Here is a 14,347-nt window from a genome sequence, read left to right on the forward strand (position 1 = left end):
TTCAATTGTTTTCAGCATTCTTCACATTCACAGTGTTGCAGTGCACATTTTTTGAATCTTGTTCATATTTTATTTTTGTTCTCTTGTCTGTCGAGTTGCTTCTGCACGATAATTTTCTAGAAAAAGTAGTGCGCTTTTAATTATACTGCATGCTGCCTTATAACAAAATAGCCAAATTTGCTTTAAAATTTTTTGGTCTGTTTATGAGTGTCCTCCTTTCTGTACTTTGTCATGGTGTGGTGAATTTTATGTTTCCATGTCTTTATTCATCTCCTCCTAGACAAACAGAAACCTATTCCATTAAGTATGTTATTAGTCTCCTAAGAGGAGGAGCACAGATTTGTGATGAAAGGAAAATGGAATTTGGAGACATGCCATAGAATCGTATCTCCACTGGACAAATGGATAAAATCCTGAACTTTCTGATGCATTTCATTCCCATATTCTCAAATACAGAACTTATTTGATCATAAGTTTATTTGATTGATTATAATTTCACAGAATTAACATATATGTAGAACTTTCATGGCAGTTAGGTCAGGTTAAATGAAATAATGGTAGTTTTCTTTAAACACAATTACATAGATTATGCTGTTTGGCCTTTCTGTCCCTTTCCTTGCTAGACCCCCTCTCTATCTGTATCTGGTAAAGTAGGAATTATTAGTATAGTGTATTCCTTTTAATTTGAAACAATTTTGAGGTATTAACTATAAACTTGATTATAGTTTGTTTGAATTCAAAAGCTAAGGGGTTATGGTGTCATATACATCTCAGCATTATATACATACTAAAACAAGGAAGTTATATCCAAAGAATAAATCCATGTATGAAAATATTTCATCATAGCTGGGTGGTGGTGGTGCACACCCTGAATCTCAGGACTTGGGAGGCAGAAACATATGGATCCTGGAGACCAAGGCCAGCCTTGTCTACAGAGTGAGCTCCAGGACAACCAGGGCTACACAGAGAAAACCTCTCTCAAAAATATCACAAAAAGAGATGGGAATGTGTTGATAAAATGGGACTTTAGGGAAACCATAGTGTGTGTGTGTGTGTGTGTGTGTGTGTGTGTGTGTGTGTGTGTGTGTGTGTGTATTAGTGGCCCATTGCTTCTGAAATATACCTCCTGTCTCTAGTTACACAACATGGTGAGAGAATGCCAGAGCTTGGCAGCTAACTGATGTGAAAAATAGCCTTTCTTTCTCCGCCACCTCAGCTTGCAGCATATGGTCCTCCACTATCACAGGCAGAAAGACAACCTGAGCATCCAGTGCTTGTGCAAGACTTCCCCTTACTCCTTCTTGTTACATCTGAAAGCACCAGAGAAATACAGGTCAAAAGGAAGGTGTTTTCCAGCAGGATGTGGAATTTCAATATGCTTATAGACTGGAACATTGGTTGGCTACTCCCTGCACTGTGTCTTTTATTACCATGGCTACACTTCCCTGACCCTGTGACCAAGAGCATTCACTTGCTTTGTGATGCTTTTTCTTTTGGAAAAACATAAAGAAAATTTGAAGTTCTAGCATTCAGAGGGATTTGTGTGCAGAACCTAATTCCCATACAAAATCAATAAGAATCCCTTCCTCTTTTGCAACACTGCCAACTTGTTTACTTCAAGGTGAAATTATGCACTGCCAAAACCACACTGATAAATAGTCTCCCTGTATTTGAATTTGAAAAGCAGGCCCTCAAGAGGGTGATGATCAGAAAAGAACCCAGTGAGAGCTTACTTTTGGGTACTGATGCTCAATCTGAAATTTGCATCTTAATAAAGAGAATAAAGAGAATTTCTTTCTATTTGAAGGAAATTAAGTCTGGTTAGTCAAACCCTTAGCAATCAGCAAAACATTTTAGAGTTTGAAATGGCTTCAGAATTCCTTGCAGTTCACGAGTCAGAGCCCCTCATTTCAACAGAGAAGGCCATGATTAATGGAGAATCTGGGCAGCTTCATTTGTGCCTGAAGATTGAAAAACACTGCACTTAGTAAGTTCACAGCCTCACTGCCAACAGGCAGGAACCTGCCAGATTGGGAGGGTACAGCCATCTGGAACAGCAGAAAACGGGGTGAGGAAAGCCTTTTCAATTTGCAGAGAAAGCCATTACTACATAAAATGAGCAAGATGGGACCCCAAAAAATGAATGCCCTGTCTACCCACCAGCTGTTCTTGATCTAGAAATAATTCAGTTGTTTGGTTATTTGCAGGGAGCTTTGCAAAGGGAACACATTTCCTAAATCCCCATGTGCCACAAACCACTCAGGGAGAGAACCACACTGCGGGAGAATCAGGGTCTTGGTACTCAGGTTGGGATGGATTCGGCATGACAGACAGACACAAACATAAGAGAGGTTTGATGCTGCTGCGAAAACCTTTACTTCATCACCGTAACTTATACAAGCAATACAGGAACTTCAGCTTTGGCTTAAGTACAAAAATGTGCATCATAGATATTATTAGCTCTGAGTAAGTGTTAAACCAAAAATACAAAACAGGAAGCAGTTTTAATCAGAATTATCTCAGCCCCAGACAGTGGTTAAGTTGCTGAGCTGGCTGTGACTCTGAAAATATGATCTTACTGAACTTTAATATTCTTTAGGCCAATCTACAAATTTCATAAAGCAATCAATAAAATCCTTTTTATTCTGTATGTCTCCATACAAAGTCTTCTGATTGATAATGTAAATATCTATACATTTGCCATAAAATCTCTCTTTTGCCAGCTAAAGCTCAATGATGTATACAATCTCTTCTCATCCCCAATGACAACCCAGCAATAAAGTCTTTATCATAAGCTCCTGTGTATGGCAAAGGGGCAGCTATTGTCTTATAAAAATATGGACCTTTGTTCCTTAGGGACTGCCACCTCTTCCCATTAATCTTGTAATAAATTCTGCTTAATTCAACCTTTATAGGAATTCCAAGCTCCCCTAAGCTTTCTGAATCATCTCCTTCTTGAGCTACTCTTTTACTTTTCCTAGACACCTGGTAAGACAATTCTGCTTTCTGGAATGGATTCATAATTGATCTGAAGCTTTTATTTTCTGTCTAAAACATTTCTAATAGAATTCTAACTAATGGGGGCTTCTAGTAGAAATATTCATATCCTGAGCCATCCTAGCAAGGAACTGCTCCACCTGGACCACAGGCACAAATGAAACTTCAATGATAGCATTTTATACAAAAATTGTTGGTGAGGTGCTTTCAGTTCCTAGAACCAAAATATCTAGAGGTACTCAATCTTTCTTCAACCACCACCTGATCATCTGCTGATGCTGACAAAGCCAGACCAGTCATAAGATAAAAGACAAAAGCAGAAAACAACATACCACATGATGGCAAGACACAAGAGACCACCTTGTCCTTTTTGGATCCTGCCAGTGACCTCCAGAAGACCTAGCTACAAAAGTGCACGCCTCAGGCCTGGACATGTTTTTAGCAATTTTTGCCTCATGTCACACAGACTCCACTGGAGTGGGTGTGTCACCCATGGCTACAGAGATTGCTGCAATGGTTATCATCCTGCCCAACACCCCTGGATTCCTGTGGACTGTTACACGGCTCAGCTGACTCTGAGTCACCAGCACCTGCTGCTATCAAGAACCTTGTTGTCCTCACTGCTGATAAACTCAGCATGAGTGATGCATCCAGGAAGAAGAAATGGTGCCTTGGGCTCCTTGCAGGTATTAGCACTCTTAGCATTGCCTCTGATGCAAGTCAGACAACTGGAATAATAAAAGTTAACCCATTCATCCTTTAACCCATGATGCTACAGATCTGAGAATATGCTGGAAAGGGCCTTTTATTGAACCTACTTCTAGGATTCCAAGACACTCTCCTGGGGTCTTCACAATATCAAAGCACCATAAACACTCAGCTCGGTGATTAACCAGCTAAACTGAGTCTTAATTTTCTTTCTCTAGGAAACAGACCTCAGACCCAGCACTAGGACTGTTTGGAGCAGGAGGGTGGGGATGGGGGGAGGTGGGAGGAGGAGTTGATTCCAGGGAACACTTATTGTATGAGGTGGGTGGTATTCTTTTGCTTATATTAGAAATGAAGACAAGGGGGCACAAGATGAGACATGAGACTAAGAGACATGTTAATGAGTTTATTATAGGGTGGGAAAGCTAGTGAGACAGAAATAGAAGAACAGAGCAGGACAGAGAATGAGGAAGAGAGAGAGGCAGAGAGAGAGCAAAGCAGGGAAGTTGGATTTTTAAAGGGAAGACTGTGCATTCACACTGAGGTTCTACACATGCCCAGAGTCCTCATGCAGGCTGTAATGCATAGTGGGTGATGTGGTGATGGCACGTCCCTGTGCTTGCCCAACTGTTGTCAGGGGGCAGGGTCTGTCTCTTAAAGAGATAGAGCTGATCATCATTAGAGCCTGAACCTTTCATTCCCACTTCTACTTATTATTTTAAAAGATGGGGTGTTAGACATGGCAGGTTAAGGAATAAGGGTGTCAAATTCTCAAGACTGCTTCCTGTTGACATGAGTGGCATTGACCACCTTTGGGGGACCTGAGAAAGCTGGGATGCTGCCACGTCCTGGGGTATCTGGTTGCTCCATTGAAGTCCAGGCATGGAACTCTGGTACCTCTTTGTCCTGGCAAGATGTTGGCAGAGCAGAGGACAAGGTTAAGTTTAGAAAAAAATTTCTTAGGTCCTGGCACTTGAGGGGAAGATTGTAAGATGAGGGAAGGGTTCCTGAAGGGTCCCAGCATGAGGGAAGGGAGTCCTGGGACCAGGGAAAAGTTGAATGACTGGAGTTAATCTGACCTGCTTGTTTGGATCCAATTCAGCTCCCTGGAACTTACAAGAATCTTTAGTTTGTGAAAACATAAGTATTAGACACATTAGCAGCATATTCATGTTAGAAGCAACTTGGCTGAAAACATTATGACTATGAACAGTAGCATGAGAAAGAGAGAAATCTGGAACATATCTCATTCTTTTGAATGTCTCAAATAACTTTATCATCTTTAAACCTTCAAATACCTGTTCCTGAAATCTGTTTTGCTTTAAGCTGCCAAGACTACCAGTTGCCAAAAGCATCAGAGTTCTTAACAGGGATATAATTTTACCTGAGTTAATGATTAAAGAATAACAGAGGATTGCCAGCAGGCTGCATGAACAGCTACCCCCAAGGTTCTCCATCCACGGTTGTGAGCTGCAAGACACCTGCCTTCTTGCTGATAGCATAGGACCTGTGGATTTAGGGACTGTAGGAAGGCTCACCTGAAGGGACCAGCTCCCCTTTTGGCAGCCATAACAGCTGAACACGTGCTTGTCTGACCTTGTCCTAGACACTAGAAAGTCAGATGCCTGCCTCGTGACAAGGAACCAATCAGAAGTTAGCTGGTGGTGCTATGCTTTACAACCCTGGGTGTACTTTACGGACAAGCACACGGCAATGACGCACAGAGCATAGCAACCACCCTGGGAGGGCCTATGGGCCATAACAACCAGTTGGCCAATCAACACAGGGCAAGCCCTCCAAGCCTGGAGGCACACCAATCGTGAGCCTATGCGAACCCCTAGACACTCCCCTTACGCTGCCTTACAAGATCTCTAGGGAGGCCCTAGGAGCTATCTTTTGTGAGCCATCCGCCATGGCGGGTGGGTGAAAGACCCGAGCTAACATGGGGTTAGCTCGTTAAATTACAATAAAGCCTCATGCAGTTTGCAGCAAGCTCTCGAATTCTCCTGGTAATTGGGGTGACCGAGGTCGTGGCCTGGGACCCCGGATACCTGAGTTTTCTGTGGGTCTAACACACCTACCATTGACTCAAGCAACGTGGGGAGTTGATTCCTTTGTCCTCTTGTCCGTGGTCCAAAGAGTCCTTTGTAGCAGTTGAGGTGAAGGGCAGGGTACCTCAGTGGCCAGCGTTGCCATTGACTCAAGATGAAGTTTCTACAGCGCCTGCCAGTCTTCTTGGAGGAGATGGGGTGGGGCCAGCAGCTGGCCTATCTCTGTGTTATTAAAAGCTTTTTAATAAAACATTTTAAATGCCGTGTTCTCTAAGTCTCTGAGCATTTGAGGGCTGTCTGTCTGATTAGTATCTGAGCAGTCAAAAAATTGCCTTTAGTTAGGAAAAAATCCCCTTCTGTAATAAAAAGCCATACTTTTGTAAATGGCTTACAGGATGAACTAAGTGGTATAAATATTTTGTTAATTTGAAATAGAACTTTATAATGTTAAATGTACCATCATTTAAAGATACATAACAACTTAGCACAGTTAAATTTAAGTTGCATATAGAGTTAGATAAATATAAAGTTAAATTAGACCTTTATGACTTTACATGTACAGAGACAAGCAGGACTGGATAAGAGTAGAAGGGGGAACCAGAATGCAATCGCTGATCTGTACATTGTAGCAAACGGGAGATTTAAAGCATGGTAGACTTACTTAAACAGGGGGCCCTGGAAAGGCACAATATTCTGTAAACAAGCCATGAGCAAAAGGGCCAGTGAAAGAAGAAATCACAGACAAAAATAAAAAGCAAAAAGATCTGACAGAAAGCAAAAAGTCCAGCAGCCAGGTTTGCTGGCATAGGCAGCTGGAGTGGGATTGCCTACAGGTAGGTCACATGGCCAAGATGGCAGCCCCAATAAGCCACTTTTTTATCTGTTTACCTGTCTGTTGGCTGCAACCAGAAAGGTTCTATATGCATTTCCCATGAGTGAGGCAAACAAAAATGGCAAAATCCACTCTCCGGAAGCTCGTCAGCCTGGAAGTGGTGCCAGGGCAATGCCCGAAAGACACACAAGTCTAATGTAGGAGCTCAGTAGTCCCAATACCAAGGAGGACCTAGCAGTCAGAAACAAAACACACCACTCCCGGAGCAGGGTACTAGACCTGACCTGTGGGAGATGCACCCAACAAGTATAAGAAGAAATCAGAGACAAAAAATAAAAAACAAGAAGTCTGGTGGCCATGCTTGCCTGTTCAAGTCGATGAACTGAGTGGGCAGGGCTAAGCTAGGTCACATGGTCAAGATGGCAGCCCCCAGGTCAGAACACATGGCCAAGATGGTGGCCCCTGTAAGCACATTTTCAACTGCCAGCAAAAGTGAGTTTTTCTCCACCAGTGAGGCAGAAAGATGTGTGAAACCAATAGGACACCGGAGTCCAAACAGCACAACATCCAAAAAGACCACCATAGGTTTGGGAAACAAACACACCAGTCTATGGACAGTGCTAGGGTACAAAACCCGAAAGATCCCTCATGGATCTGAACCAAAAGCCTCAAACCTCATTCATGTGGAAAATTAAAACAACAGCACAAGTCTCAAAGTGTCTCAAACAGACACTGCCAACCAAGAAGAAACACAGTCAGAGATAGAACAGAGATAAAACAGAAGAGTGAGGGACAGGTGAAAGAAAGTTCCCACAGGGAGGTGTAAGAACTCTGCTCATTTAGCTCCTCGCTTGCAGTAACCGAAAGGTGCCGTAAAATGTATTTCCCATGGGTGAGGCCAAAAATGACACAGATTGCTCTGTCTTAGAGCACCCAACAGAAAGCCCGAAAGAGGCGCAGCATTTCCGAAAAAAATGGACCCAGTAGACCAAAAGGCAGTGAACTCCAAAATGAAGTCCTGGGTCTGCCCCGTGGGATAAGTAAGGAGTATCTTACTGGATTGCATCGAATTGGCAGATGAGTGAGCTCCAGATATCCTTAGTTTGAAAAGCAGTGAGTTGAAGTTTACAGAGTTTGGGCATCTCAGGCTGTTGCAGGCAGGAGGAAATGCCAGGAAAAACTGAGATGGAAAGTGGGTTGTGTGTTCGGATTCTAGGATCCCCATTATTTCCTGTGCCCCTGGCGGGAGAGGTTTCAGGAAGAGCCTAAACTGAGTTGGGTGCCAAAAATTGTATTCTTTTGCTTGAATTAGAAATGAAGAAAAAGAGGTTCAAGATGAGCCAGACATGAGACTTGAAAGACCCCCGAAGGGATACTTTCGTAGAGGGAGACCCACACACCCAGGAATCAGCGAGGCCACGAACTGGATGCAAAAAACAAGAGGCTTTATTGGAGACGTGGGTATCCGGGGCGACTTAGCCTTTGTGTGGCTAAGCGCCCCGAGCCAAGGGAAAGGGGTCCTTATATAGGGAAAAAGGCGCAAGCTAGGAGCAGGGATTCGATTGGATAATTCTAATGAGGCATTATACAGAGCTATTCCCATTGGTCAATGTATATGAGGCGCTATACAGGGTTATTCAAATGAGGCAAAGTACAGAGTTATTCAAATGAGGTGAAACACAGAGTCTTTCAAATGAGGCGAAATACAGAATCATTTCCATTGGATGGTTCAAATGAGACACAGAGCCATTCCAGATCAGCATATTCTCAAGGTCTGGTGTCTGGTACAGCAGACTCAATTCCCCCCCCTTTCCTGATGGCTGACCTTGGGGGCGGAGACCTTGGGACGGAGTGTTTCTCTTCGGGCGGGGCGGGGGCTCAGGGGCAGGGCTCCAGGCCGGCTCACTCGGTGTTTGTTCTCGTGCTGACCCACCTGGTGCTCGCCCTCGTGCCGGCCCACCCGGTGCTCGTTCTCGGGCTGGCCCACCTGGTGCTCATTCTCGGGCCGGCCCCACCCGGTGCTTGTTCTCGGGCCGGGCGGGGAAAGGCCACCGGGGGTGGGGATTGGGGAAGCCGCCGACAGGAGGAAGAGGAGACAAACTTGAGAAAGAAAGGGCTAAGGGTCAGGGGTCTTTCAGACTAAGGACATGTTAATTAGTTTATTATATGGCAGGAAATCTAGCGAGAGAAAAATAGAACAGAGGACAGAGAGTGAAGAAGAGAGAGAGGCAGAGAGAGAGCAATCACAACATTTTATCAGAAGAATTTTTCTCAATTTTAGAAAAATCTGATGCATGATATTACATACACAGACATTCTATTTTTTTATTTTTTTCACAGACATTCTATTATGAATTACATAAAAGAACAGAATGTTTATAAGTGGTCATATAATATTATAGAGGATAATTAAAAGTAAAGCATTCCATTTGAATCATGTTCATACAATTTCAATCATTTCTTACTTTTGTCTTTTAAATTAGGATCTTAATATATAGCCTAAGTTGACTTTGACATTCTAATCCTTCTCTCTCATCCTCCAAAATCTGGACATTACAGGTATGCCCCACCACACACCTATTTTCATTCATTAAAAACATCTTTATTAGTTAATTTTTTATTCTTGTGATAAAAATGCCATGGCCAAAGCAACTTGTAATTTAATTGGGCCTATTTAATTTAATTTAATTTAATTTAATTGGTCTTCTTATTGTTGCAGAGAGTTAGAGTCCAGGATGGTTGAACACAGGCATGAAAGCAGGAACAATAAAGTACTCACATCTCAATTAATAAGCAAGAGTCAGAGAACACACAATTAGTAGTATGAGTCCTTTAAATCTTCAAAGCTCACCCACAGTAAAGTAACTCCAACAAGGCTACAATTCCTAATCCTTTGAAAACAATTCCACCAACAAAGAACAAAGCATTAAAATGTATGAGGATATCCGTTCCATTCAACTGCCATATTACAACAACCACTACATGGAAGCCTTCTAATCAATTTTATTATTTCTTAATATTCTCTCTCTCTCTCTCTCTCTCTCTCTCTCTCTCTCTCTCTCTCTCTCTCTCTCTCCCTCCTCCCTCCTCTCTCTCTCTCTCTCTCTCTCTCTCTCTTCTCTCTCTCTCTCTCTCTCTCTCTCTCTCCCGTGTGTGTGTGTGTGTGTGTGTGTGTGTGCTCCTTGAGATAGTTTCTCTGTATAGCTGTCTGTCCTGGAACGCTGTAGACCAGTTTGGCCTCAAATTCACAGAAATCCACCTGCCTCTGCCTCCTGAGAGCAGGGATTGAATCCACCTGGATTTCACGTGTTTTCTTAATTACCATTTGACATATTTACTGTCTACTCTCCAGAATGATGGGTTCAAAGGCTGGTGGTGATCTGCATTTAACCCTTGTCCCAAATAATGCATTCAGTGTTTGAAATACTCTCTGTTACTGTGATAAAACACCATGGCCAAGCAATACATAGAAGGAAGGATGTATTTGGCCAACAGTTACAGGAAATTATGAGTCCATCATAGGGGAAGTGTGGCATCAAGCAGAAGGCATGGTGGCAGGAACTGAATACTGAAAACTTGCATTTTGTTACTTTGTTTTTTTGTAGATGAGTATTTTATTTAAATTTTAAAAAATCTTATTTTACATACCAATCTCAGTTTCCTCTTCCTTTCATCCTCCCATGTGCCCCACCAACCCCCCATGCCACCCCTTATCCACTCCCCAGGGAGAGTGAGACCTCCCATTTGCGATTATCAAAGTCGGTCACATCATTTGGGGCAGAGCCTAGGTGCTCCCCCATGTATCTAGGCTGAGAGAATATTCCTCCATAAGGAATGGGCTCCCAAAGCCCATTCATGCACTAGGGATAAATACTGGTTACACTGCCAGAGGCCCCATAGACTTTCCACAACTCCCAACTGACACCCACGTTCAGGGGGCCTGGTTCAGTCCCATGCTGGTTCCCCAGCTGTCAGACAGTGGTCCTTGAGCTCCCACTTGTTCAGGTCAGCTGTTTCTGTGGGTTTCCCCAGCATGGTCTTGACCTTTTTGCTCATCACTCCTCCCTCTCTACAACTGGATTTCAGGAGTTCTACTTAGTGCTTAGCTGTGGGTCTCTGCTTCTGCTTCCATCAACTACTGGATGCAGACTCGAGGATGACATATAAGGTGGTCATCAATCTCATTATAGAGTAATGGCATTTAAGGTAGCCATTTCACTATTGCTTACATTCTTAGTTAGGGTCATCATTGTGGATTATTGGGAATTTCCCTACTGCCAGATTTCTCTTTAAACCTATAATGGTTCCCTCTATGAAGGTATCTCTTTTAGCCGGGTGTTGGTGGCACACGCCTTTAATCCTAGCACTTGGGAGGCAGAGGCAGGCAGATCTCTGTGAGTTCAAGGCCAGCCTGTTCTACAGAGTGAGTTCCAGGACAGGCTCCAAAGCAACACAGAGAAACCCTGTCTCGGGGAAAAAAACACAAAGGTATCTCTTTTCATGCTTTCCTCTCTATTCTTCCACCAACAACTTGATCTTCCTGATCCCAATATGCTCAGGAGATCCTGTCCCTTTCTCTTTCTGTGAGTGTCCATGTATGTCTCTCTTAGCATCCCCCTTGTTTCCTAGCTTCTCTGGGGTTGTAAATTGTAGGCTGGTTATACTTTGCTCTATGTCTAAAATCCACTTATGAGTGAGTACACATCAAGTTTCTCTTTCTGGACCTAGGTTACCTCACTCAGGATGGTTTCTTCTAGAGAAAGTGCTTTTTGAAACTACAAACCTAAAGTAGAGAAAGAAACCTAGAAATGGTATGAGTCTTTAAGCTCTCAAAGCCTGTCTCCAGTGACATGTGTTCTGCAAACAAGGTGAAACCTCCTACTCCTCCCAAAAAAATACTACCAACTGGTAATGATCTCCGGTGGCTTTAATAAATTATAAAAAAATGTAGCTCCACAATTCCTCTCTTTATCTAATAAAACCTATGAACACATGATTTTTGACAAAGAAGCTAAAGTTATAAGCTGAAAAAAGAAAGCATCTTCAACAAATGGTGTTGGCATATCTGGATTTGGACATGTAGAAAATTGCAGATAGATCCATATCTATCACCATGCACAAAACTTAAGTCTAAATGGATCTAAGACCTCAACATAAATCCAGCCACACTGAACTCCCAGCAGAAAAGATAGGTGGTACTCTCCAACAAATTGGTACAGGATACCACTTTTTGAACAAAACGCCAGTTGCACAAACATTGATATAGACAATTAATAAATGGGACCTCCTGAAACTGAGAAGCGTCTGTAAGGTAAAGGACAGTCAGTAAGACAAAACGCCAGCCCACAGAATAGGAAAAGATATTTACCAACCCCACATCTGACAGATGGCTGATCACCAAAATATACAATTAACTCAAGAAGCTAGCCACCAAAACACCAAACAATGCAATTAAAAACTGGAGTGCAGAACTAAATTGAGAATTCTCAACAGAGGAATCTAAAATGGCTGAAAGACACTTGAGAAAGTGCTCAACTTCCTTAGCCATCAGGTAAATGCAGCTCAAAACTACTCTGAGATACAATCTAACTCCTGTCAGAATGGCTAAAATCAATAACACCAATCACAGTCTATGCTGGAGAGGATATAGAGAAAGAAGAACACTCCTCCATTGCTGGCGGGAGTGCAAACTTGTACAACCACTTTGGAAATCAGTATGGCGATTTCTCAGGAAAATGGGAATCGGTCTACCTCAATATTCAGCAATTCCTCTCTTGGGCATATACCCAAAGAATGCACATTCATACAAAAAGGACATATGTTCAACTATGTTCATAGCAGCATTATTTGTAATAGCCAAAAGCTGGAAGCAATCTAGATGCCCCTCAACTGAAGAATGGATAGAGAAAATGTGGTACATTTACACAATGGAATACAACTCTGTGGGGAAAAAACCAATGGGATCTTGATATTCGCAGAGAAATAGATGGAACTAGAGGAAACCATCCTGAGTGAGGTAGTGCAGTCACAAAAAGATAAACATGGTTTGTCCTCACACATATATGATTTTTAGACATGGAGCAAAGGACATGGAGTAAATATAAAAATATATTACCAGTCTATAATCCACACTGCCAGAGGAGCTAGGAAACAAGGAGGACCCCAGGTGAATATTGCATAGTCCCTCAAAGAAGGGGAGGAGAACAAGAACCCCTGAGCAAAGTGGAAGCATAGGGGAGAGAGGAAGGAGGTGGGAAAGGAAGAAGGGGAGGGGGGAGGAGAACAAGAGGCCTGAGAGGGGAGGAATGGAGGAGGGCAAGAAAGGAGATGCCTTGATAGAGGGAGACAGTACAGGTTTGGAGGGAGATCTTACATAGAGGAAATGTTAGGGGATCCACAGGGATAACCCCAACTAAGAATCTAGGCAATGGTAGAGAAGATGCTATTGATGCCCTTCCGAAATAATGAGATTGATGTCTACCTTGGTTACCATTCCTAGAGCCTTCATCCAGTAGCTGTTCAAAGCAGAAATAGGCAGCTATAGATAAGCACTAAACCATACTCCTGGAATCCAGTTGTGGAAAGGGAGGAGGGGTGAGCAAAGGAGCCAAGATGTTTGCTGGAGAAACCCACAGAAACAGTTGACCTGACCTACTGATAGCATGGAGACCCTAGTCGTAAAACTGGGGAAACAGCATTGGAACAAACCAAGCCCTCTGAATGTGGGTGCCAGCTAGGAGGCCAAGACAGTCTATGGGACCTCTAACAGTGGAACCTGTCTTTAACCCTAGAGCACAAATGGACTTTGGGAGCCCATTCCCTATGGAGGTATACTATTGCAACTCAGATACAGCAAGGAGGGCCTAGGCCCTCCCCCAAATACAATGATGGACTTTGAAGGTCCCTTGTGGAGAGCCTCACTATCCCTGGGGAGAAGTTGGGGGTGGGTTGGGGGGCTTGGTGGAGAACATGGGAGGATGGGAAGGCGCTGGAATGGGGGGGTGGATATGCAAATATGAGTAGTAATTAAAGAATAAAAAAATCCTCTTTTTGTCTAACAAAAAGAAGGCTACAACTAACATAAGATATCATATATCACTGGGTGTTGGTGGCAAATGCCTTTAATCCCAGCACTGGGGAGGCAGAGGCAGGTGGATCTCTGTGAGTTCGAAGCCAACCTGGTCTACAGAGCGAGTTCCAGGACAGCCTCCAAAGCAATACAGAGAAACTCTGTCTCGAAAAACAAACGAACAAAACAGCATTATCAAAAAGGATAATAAGTATACATAACATATACAAGCAATAACTACATCAACAATGTCTAGTCCATTTGCATTTGACAAATTCAGAGAAAATACTTCATTATCTGACCTATCTTGATGAGTCCAAAGTCTTGTACCTAATTTACTTTCTATTCTAATTTGCATTATCAAATTATCTTTTTATATGTCTCAACTTCATATACTATACGTTTCTTTAGTGAGTTTCCTTTCTGAACCTGGTAAACAATGAAAACTTTAACTATCTAGTCTTCAACTCCCTCAGAAACCCAAGAAGGAAATAACATTAACTGAGTAAGCAGGAAGTACAAGCAAGAAACTTCCAAAAAAAATGTAATTAATGACGAACACAGCTGGCTTCCTAGACAGTCACACAAGATTTCTCTGAAAAGTTGGGGCATCCATGTTAGGCCTAAAGCCCTAGCATCTCTGACAGACTTTTCTGTGCATCAGGATTATCTGAAGGACTGTCACACCTT

The sequence above is a fragment of the Cricetulus griseus genome, chromosome 2 (genome assembly GCF_003668045.3).
Source record: "Cricetulus griseus strain 17A/GY chromosome 2, alternate assembly CriGri-PICRH-1.0, whole genome shotgun sequence".
In the NCBI taxonomy this organism is placed as follows: Eukaryota; Metazoa; Chordata; class Mammalia; order Rodentia; family Cricetidae; genus Cricetulus; species Cricetulus griseus.